The sequence below is a fragment of the Chiloscyllium plagiosum genome, unplaced genomic scaffold (assembly GCF_004010195.1).
Source record: "Chiloscyllium plagiosum isolate BGI_BamShark_2017 unplaced genomic scaffold, ASM401019v2 scaf_9082, whole genome shotgun sequence".
Classification (NCBI taxonomy): domain Eukaryota; kingdom Metazoa; phylum Chordata; class Chondrichthyes; order Orectolobiformes; family Hemiscylliidae; genus Chiloscyllium; species Chiloscyllium plagiosum.
Window position 1 is genome coordinate 12,378 of NW_025215178.1, and position 9,515 is coordinate 21,892.

Below are 9,515 nucleotides of genomic sequence, written 5' to 3' on the forward strand. Positions count from 1 at the left end.
CACGGAAAGAGCTGTTACTAAGGAAGGAGTTTCCACGAGTTGTTTCCCATGGCTTGGCAGAAAGTCGCTGATTGAAGCTGCAGCGGCCGCTTTCTGTTGGCATCGGGAGCTTGGAGAATGTGATGTCGTATCCTGCTGCGTGTAAACGTCTCACTCCCTGCGGACTTGGGGTGAATCATGGATGAGTTTTCCCAGTTACAATGTCAATACGTGGTCGGCGTAAATGCTTGTGCTGAAATATTTGAGACTTATTCCCTGGGTGGGCTCGAACCACCAACATTTCAGCCAACTGCGCTGACCATTTGAGATACAGAAACTGGCAACACAGATATCCAAAAGCAATGTCATCGACGGGATATGAGGATACGTCGGACAGCCTTGTTTTCAGAGACGGTCGCTGATTTCATTACCGAGAGGGTAGGCACACTGAGGAGCTGCAAACACTCAAATTAAAAGGCATCCACACATGCGCAGTTCGCTCACATACATCTCCACATAGTAGCTCACTTACGATGCTGATATTTGAAGCCACGATTCGATAGAAACTGAAGCTTAAAATCCAGCATTTTAGACTGCTCGACCACGCTACCACACAAAAGTCAACGCTCAGATTTGTTATGACTAGTGTTTCAGCATCGATTCACTTCAGGCACTTAGACCTCGCAGATTATGTAATGAAATTGGCGTAAATTAAGAAGAAAGACTAAATAAAATGTACAGACAAGGAACAGGCCCTTCATCCATTCAAGCCTGAGCCGATCCAAATCTACTGTTTAAATCTGTCACCCAATTCCTAAGCATCTGTATCCCTCTGCTCCCCACATACTCATCCATCTGTCCAGATGTATCTTAAATGTATCTACCGTGATTACCTCCCCCGTCTCTGCTGGGAACGCGTTCCAGACACCCACCACCCGCTGTGTCAAGTAGTTGCCGCGCGTATCGCTCTTAAACTTTTCACCTCTCACCTTGAACGCGTGACCTCTCGGTATTTAATCCTTCAACTGGGAAATAAAACTTTTCTCTATCTACCCTGTCTGTACCCTTCATGATTTTGTAAGCCTCAAAAAGGTCCCCCTCAAACTCCTTGTTTCTAATGAAAACAAACCTAACCTACTCAACCTCTCTTCCTAGATTGCATCTTCCATACGAGGCAATCTCTGCTTAAACTTTTTACCGCCCTCTCCAAAGCGTCCACATCCTTTTGGTAATGTGGCGACCAGAAATTTGCACAGTATTCTAAGTGTGGCCAGACCAATGTATTGTTCAATTTTAACATGACTTGCCAGCCATTTTATTCAATACCCCATCCAATGAAGCCAAGCATACTATATGCCTGCTTGACTACTCTATCCACCTGTGCCGCAACCTTCAGTGTATAATGGACCTGCACTCACAGATCTCTCTGTCCATCAATTTTGATTTTCCCAAAGCTCTTCCGTTCATTGTATAACCCCATCTAGAATTAGACTGACCGGAATGCGTCACCTCACAGTTGTCTGTTTTGAACTCCAGCTGCCACTTTTCTGCCCAACTTTCCAGTATATCTATATCCTCCTGTATTCTTTAACAGTCAAGTATACTTTCTGCTAGTCCAGAGTTCTTCGTGTCATCTGCAAACTTTCTGATCATTCCAACAGTGCTCTCTTCCAGATCATTTATGTATAATCACAAACAACAGTGGCCACAACACTGACCCCTGTGGAGCACTACTGGTCATCTTTCTCCATTTCCAGAAACTCCATTCAACTGCCATTCTCTCTCTCCTATTGCTCAACTAATTCTTTATCCACCTGTCTGGAACACCCTGCACACAATGTTACTTCACGTTCTGTATTTGGTTACCAGGGGGAATCTTATCTAACTCCATACTGTAGTGCATGTATATGTCATCAACAGCCTTTCCTTCATCTATCAACTTGGGCACTTCCCCGAAAAACTCTGTGCCTCTCACTGATATGCACATTATTTTCTAAATATGAATAGATCCTATCCCTCAGTACCTTCTCCAGCAACTTTCCCAACGCTGATGTTAGGCGCCTTGTTCTGTAGTTATCCAGAATATCCCTACTGTCCTTCTTGTACAGGGGACAATATGAGCAACGTTCCAGTCGGCCAGAACCTCACCTGTGCTGAAGGATGCCACGAAGATATCTGTCAGGGCCCCAGCTATTTCCTCTCTCACCTCACTCAGGAACCGGGGATAGATCCCATCCGTTCCTGGGGATTTGTCCACATTAATTACCCCTACCCTGCCCAACACAGTTTCCCTACTTATGTCAACATGATCCAGACTAATCAAATGTCTTACTCTAGACTCAACATTCATCATGTTCCTCTCCTCAGTGAACAATGATGCAAAATAATCATTCAGAATCATACCCACTCTCTCAGATTCGACATGCAGCCTTCCTTCATTTTCCTTTAGTGGACCAATCCTTTCTCTGGTTACCCACTTGCTTCTTATATATGAATAATAGGCTTTAGGATTCTCCTTAACTGTGCTAGCGTGAAGTTGTTTCATGACCCCTTGATTCCTCGTTTACGACTTGTCCTACTCTTCTCATGTTCCTCCAGGAAACATTATGTTCTTGGCTGCCGAGGCACCCTTTTCCTCTTGGAGAGTCGTACAATTGTCCTGTCATCAACAGTTCACGAATATTGCCTTACAAATCCTTTGCCTTCAACGGGACATGCCTATCCTGCACTATATTTAACCTATCTTTGAAAGCCTGTCACATATGAACTGTGGACCTTCCTACAAATAGCTGTGTCCAATCCACATTTCCGACCTCCTGCATAATTTTGATATAATTAGCTTTGGCCCAGTTTAGTACTCTTTCCTCATGACCACTCTCATCTTTGTCAATGAGTATTCTAACACTTACAGAATATTGGACACTTCCCAAAGAAATCACTCACCGCAACTGCTATCACCAGCCCTGGCTTAATCCACAATATCAGTTCCAATATGGCCTATTCCGTCGTCGGACTATTGATATACCACTCCACAAAACTCACCTGGAGGCTTCTTATAAATGGTATCCCATCCAGACCTCTGACGTGAAGAGTATCCCGGTCAATGTTGGGAAAATAGAAATCTTCAATCAACACTAAATTATTGCCTCTACGTCTTTGCATGATCTGTTTAACTATTTTGTTTCTTGCATCTCACGCTCACTGTAATACAGCCTCAAAAATCTAACCTCACCCTTCTTATTTCACTGCTCCATCCATAGTGTCTCACGACCCAAGCCCTACATGATGTCCTCCTTTCGCACAGCCATGATATCATCCCTGACCAGCAATGCAACTCCTTCCCCTTTTTTCTCTCCCTGTCCCGTCTGAAGCGTCTATATCCTCGAACATTTGGTTGCCAACCATGCCCTTCCTTCAACTAAATCTCTGTGATCGCAACAACGTCATATTCCCAGGCACCAACATAAGCCCTAAGTTCATCTGTCTATACTCCATGCATTAAAGTAGATGCATTTCAGGCCACCGGTTCTTTTGCATTCATCTGCTCTCTGCCTACTCTTCCCATTATTAATGCTATCTTCCTGATTCTTAGCGTTTCCAGTTTCTACCTCACTGCCGACTTGTTTAATCGTGTGGTTCCCAGCCCCCTGCCACATTAGTATAAAATCTCCCCAACAGCAGTAGCAAAAACTCCCGAAAGGACATTGGTTCCCATCTGGTTCAGATGTTGATCGTCAATTTTCTTATCATCCCACATTCCCCAGAACTGGTCACAAAATCCAACAAATCTGAAACCCGCCCTGCAGCACCATTCCTCAAGTCACGTGTTCATCGTGTCTTTTTTATTCATTTTTACGCTGGCAGTCACATGGCACCGGCAGTAACCCCGAGATTACTACCTTTGAGGTCCTCCTCTTTAATTTCTCTCCTAGCTCCCTGAATTCTCCCTGCAGGTCCACATCTCGTTTTTTTTTCGTTGGTGCCTGTATGCACCAAGACAACTGGCTGTTCACGATCCCCTTTTCGAATGCTCTTCAGCCGATGGGCAACATCCCTGGCACCCGGCCTGAGCACCTGGGAGGCAACATAACTCTCCAGAATTGCTGATGCTCCACAGTGAGTCCACCCGCATCTCCAGAGTGGCCACGCGGTCAAACAAGTGCTGCAGCTGGACACACTTCTTGCAAGTGAAAGTTTATAAAACCTTTACAAGGATTGGCAAGGTTTGCACTTCTTGGACATGAGAACGAAACTGAATAGGCTTGGTCAGATTCCCAGGAGATTCAGTATGGCCTCACAGAAGCTTATAAAATCTTGTTATGTCCTGTAAACTAGTAAAAACTATTTACTAGTTAAAAAGAGCAACATACACTACTGGATTTAAACCTGGAAACTGAAGCCGGAACTCTAAATCAGAATATAAAGCAATTCAAACAGACACTGAGTTTCTCGATCAGCAACACAATACTTGCGAGAAATAACGAGCTTTCAATATAATGAGCAGGCACCAGTGTGATGGGAGGTGCTTCCACCAGCTAAGCCACGGCGCCACGTTAAAAGTCAGATTTGTCGTCCATATGTGCAATGTCTGAACCACTTGATCACAGGAATTCGAAAACGCGTTTTCTGTATTAGCGTTGCTCAGTATGAATGGCAATCAAACTCTGCTTGTGCAAAAGCAGACATTTCAATGCTGAGCATGCCCCACTGAAATGGCACAGAAAAAGACAGTATCCTCTTGCATTGGCATCCAAAAGATATTTTCATCTGTTTAAACTGACAGAATAAAGAGGATGTGCTGATCTCCTCTCGCGTCCCATTAAACACGTTAATACACACGCAGGGATTTTCAAACCAGGATGAACAGGCTCATTGTTGCGAATTGACAGCAGTGGTGTGTGAGTCATTGCGAACAGTGAGAAATAAATGCTGAACCAATAGCGCCTTGCACCATCAGCTCCACACTCACATCTTGTGTCATGTCTCCTCGGCATCAATGCATTTGACTTTAATTGTTCTACCCTGCACCTCTCCTCAAGTTATTCCCGACCGCTTGCAGTGTCGAATTAGTACATGCAATTATTAGAAATGCATTTCTGGGACACAGTTGTCTTTCAATTAGATAAGATTCACTGCCCATCCCTAATTATCCCAAAGATGTAGGGGACGAGTTACTTTTGTCAACTCCTCAAAGACGCCACTCCTGACGCCACTCTGTCAATGTAACTCACTGAGGGAAGAGCAAACTGCCGCCACTCAGTCAGTGTTACTCACCCAGGGAAGGGCAGACTGACCCCACACTCTCAGTGTAATTCAGCAGACTGATCCCACACTGTCAATATAAGTCATTCTCTGAAGAGCAGTCTGACCTCACTCTATAAATGTAATTCCCTCAGGGAAGAGCAGACTGATCCCATTCTGTCTATGGCACTCACCCAATGAATGAACACTAACCCCACTCTACCAATGTAACTCGCCAGGGAAGAGCAGATGGAAGCCACACTGTCAACATAAATTATCGAGGGAAGAGAATACTGACCCCGCTCTTTCTATTTCACTCAGGCAGGGAAGAGCAGACTGTCACCACTCTGTGAAAGAAATTCGCCCAGGGAAGGGCAGATTGACCCGACTGCATCTGCGTGACTGACACAGGTAAGAGCAACTAACCCAACCCTGTCAACGTATCTCCCTCAGGGAAGAAGACCCTGACCCCTCTCTGTCCATGTAGCTCACCCAGGAAACAGCAGACTAACCCCACTCTATCTATTGAAGTTCACAAAAATCCTCTGAAGTACGTCCTATCCAGACACTCCTATTAGAGAGACATCACTGTCTCTGTAACCGTGTGCATTCAATGGCAATTACAAATAACCTGCAAATGTTTAGAATGTGGCAGCAAACCAGAGCAACCACACAGAAATTGGGCGAATGTGCAAACTTCCATTAGGCTGTCACCTAAACCTGGAATGGAAACCAAACGGCGGCACGGTGGCACAGTGGTTAGCACTGCTGCCTCACAGCGCCAGAGACCCGGGTTCAATTCCCGACACAGGCGACTGACTGTGTGGAGTTTGCAGGTTCTCCCCGTGTCTGCGTGGGTTTCCTCCGGGTGCTCCGGTTTCCTCCCACAGTCCAAAGATGTGCAGGTCAGGTGAATTGGCCATGCTAAATTGCCCGTAGTGTTAGGTAAGGGGTAAATGTAGAGGTATGGGTGGGTTGCGCTTCGGCGGGGCGGTGTGGACTTGTTGGGCCGAAGGGCCTTTTTCCACACTGTATGTAATCTAATCTAATCTAATCTAATCAAACCCGACAGCAGTCGTGATTATAAAATGGCAGAACAGAAACCTAGCAAAAAGAATTGCGTCCCTGTGTGTTGCAACGATTCTGAATATTAATTAAGCCCCCCTCACTGTAGTTAATTTCCATTTTCATCACTGCCAACCTTCTTCAAAGCAAAGCACGCACTTGCTTTTTTCAGACTTCCTATATCCCGCTTTCATCCCGCATTTTACCTAATCATATTTCTGACTTTACAAACTACGTCATAACAGGTTGACACTGCAGAATGAGCTTTGTTCCGTTCTCCACTGATGTTGATAGTAGTAATCCGGCATATTCGAGTAGGACTTGAGGCACTTACGGGTGGTGTATTCACGGCATTTTGGCTTCTTTTTTCATTTTCGGTCTACTATTTCGAGTTCATTGAGCAGACTTCTGAAGAAGACGTTTTGGAGTCGAAATGGTAACTGTGTTTTCTCTCGCAAGACAGACGTAGCTTTATTTCTGTTCTCTTATAAATTGATCTTCTTCTGATCTTTGCAAGTGAAATAGGGTGCATTACTATTGCTCGGTTTTAGTTTCAAAATCAAGAGAAACATGAAGGAGAGAATATCAAAGAACACAAAGTTCTGAGTTGTTAAGATAATTTTTGCAGCAATGGTGGACATGAAGGTCAAATTAAGATAACGGTTCAAGAACATTTAGTCTGTGGAAATGGTATGTGACTTTAGTTCCAAATATATGTTTCCGTTTTTCCATTACATCTTTTTGACTCCCAGAAAACATTGATTGTTTTCTGTTTCACTTTGTTTCGTGACATCTTTCTTCTGGTCGACCAGGGACAACTTGAATTTGCGTCTGCATTGAATAAGACGAGGTTTTCGAGGAGGAAACCTGTGCATTATGTACCACTTATCATGCTGATGGCTAAGAAGTTCAAAATGAATTACGGTGTATGGATCGTGAGCAAGAATGAAGTGATCCACTTGCGAACAGATGTCACCACGCCCTATTCCTACGGGCCTGAACGGTCTATTGGCAGAGTCTGCAGACAGGAAATGTCTAAGTGACTAGTCCTTTGTTTAGTTTGATTTGGTAGTGCTGTTTTGGTGCAGAAATGCGTCAACATCTCTGCCGTTAGAGTCAAAATTTAAGTCACATCTACTCCATGGAGTGTCTTCTCATATCGGAAAATGCTGACATGAAAACATCTAACTCTGATAGCAAAGGTTTTTTCATTAAACTGGGAGTATGTTTAACTAAGCAATTAAGACAGCCAGGATGAATAATTGGCATTTCGTTCTTCAAGCTGAGCTCTCCACACCAACTGCTCCAACGAAGGCCGTGGATAAGTTCCCCATCGATTATTTTGCTCAATTTTAGCCTCAACGACAACCTATTGTTCTGAACAATGCTACACCACAAGCAGAGGGCTAAGTCTGATTTTCATCGTTAATTTTCAATTTCAGTTCTTAATGCACAGTTTCTTACGAATGTGGACAGCAGAAGACCAGTAACATTCCATTTCTAATATTTCCATAAAATTCTACTCCGATGATATCGCCTTGCCTTTTCACATCGCAAGCCAGGAACTCAGTCGAGTTCCTTTCCACACAAGGAGTTGCTTTTTTCTAATTCATTGACTGCTGATATAATAGATTATTGGCCTTGAGAGTCAGCTGTAAATTAGGTTGAACTTTCTCAGCTTGACTTTCAACTGATCCTAAAAAAATCATCACCTGCAGATAAATGTATTGCATTGCTTTTTGTTTTGCTGAATTCCACCCCCCGAACATCCAAATTTCACGATAGTTCGACAAATGTGCTGAAACTGATTCGTGTTGGAAGTTGGTGGCTTTTTGTGTCTCGACATATAATTTATTCAATTAGATGACTGGGTCAGTCTTGAAATTACTTCGGATTATTCACAGTTGAAAGTTTACTTTCGATTGAATGCAAAGCTCAAGCTCCACGAAATCCAAATCCTGCAAAGGAATTAATGACTTTTAAAAGATTCGACGCTGTGAACAGGATTACGAACCTGCGCAGGGAGACCCCATCGGATTTCAAATCCAACGCCTTAACCTCTCGGCCATCACAGCTGCGAAGAAGCTGTCAATTTTCATAGTAAAACAACTGAATTCATTTGTTGGAAGAACAAATTGTCAAGACCCAAAGATTTCGCCAAATCCTTTGCAGAGACCCAGACGAGCATTACCTTAGCAGATTGACAGGCTTTCACCGCAAACTAGATTCTGACACAGCTGAAGTTGTGCGAATGATTCTTCGTCGAATTATAGAGTCACGGATGTTCACCACACGAAGAGAGGATCATTGTCTCACTGCGTCCGATCGATTTTGACTCAATTGCTCATCATCTGATGCCAAATTAGATATGCTGTTGAGTTTTAATATTCATCGAAATATGGTATTAGAAAAATTGATGCTAAGTCCATAAACACTAGCTACATTCGTAAAAAAAAATCGGAATTAGAAAGAATGCAGAACCAATTTACAGGAATGAATCCAACAACGAATCCGTAAGTGCTGACATCAGGTAATGAACTTGTGAGCACAAGAGAGGAAGATTAACCGAAGATTTGGAACTTGAAATTGTCTTGACGGAATTATTTACAAAGTTTTTGCGGTTGTTCTAGAGTCATCAAGTCGTTGAACAATACAACACGGAAAGTGGCCCTTCTTTCCAACATGACCATGGTGGACAGATATCCTAAATTAATAGGTCCCTTTTGCCAACATTTGGCCCAATCCCTCTAAACCTTGTTATTCACATATCCATCCAGATGCCATTCAATGCTACAGTTGTACCAGTCTCCACCAATTTCTCTGGCAGCTCATTCTGGACACGTCTGAAAAAGTTGCCACTGACGTCCCTTTTAAATCCTTACCCACTAATTTTAAACCGATGTTTTCTAAATTTTGACTCCCTCACCAGCCGGAAAACACCTTGACAAGTCAACATATCCATGTCCCTCATGATCTAATAAATAGCAACGATTTGACTTTATCATACTTGTCAGGAGGGAAATGCGTGGAGATTATTCGACCCAGGAGACCCAAAGAATGTTCTCCAACCTAAAACCGGAGGTATCATTACAATCCGAGAACGACAGATCACATTGTGAGGATGCTCTGACCTCGGAGCCAGTTCGAGATGCCACTTTCCTTGCCTTTTACCTTAACCGTGCAATTTGCTGCTGAGATGTTCACTCCTGGACATGAGCCACATGGATACC

At 43.6% G+C, this 9,515-nt stretch overlaps 1 non-coding gene across 1 annotated transcript; it reads right to left on the reverse strand.

Moving 5' to 3' along the window:
- Positions 1-8,277: 8,277 nt before the first annotated feature.
- On the reverse strand, positions 8,278-8,360 carry trnas-uga. Its single transcript has one exon. It is a non-coding gene; the product is annotated as a tRNA-Ser (tRNA).
- Positions 8,361-9,515: the final 1,155 nt, after the last annotated feature.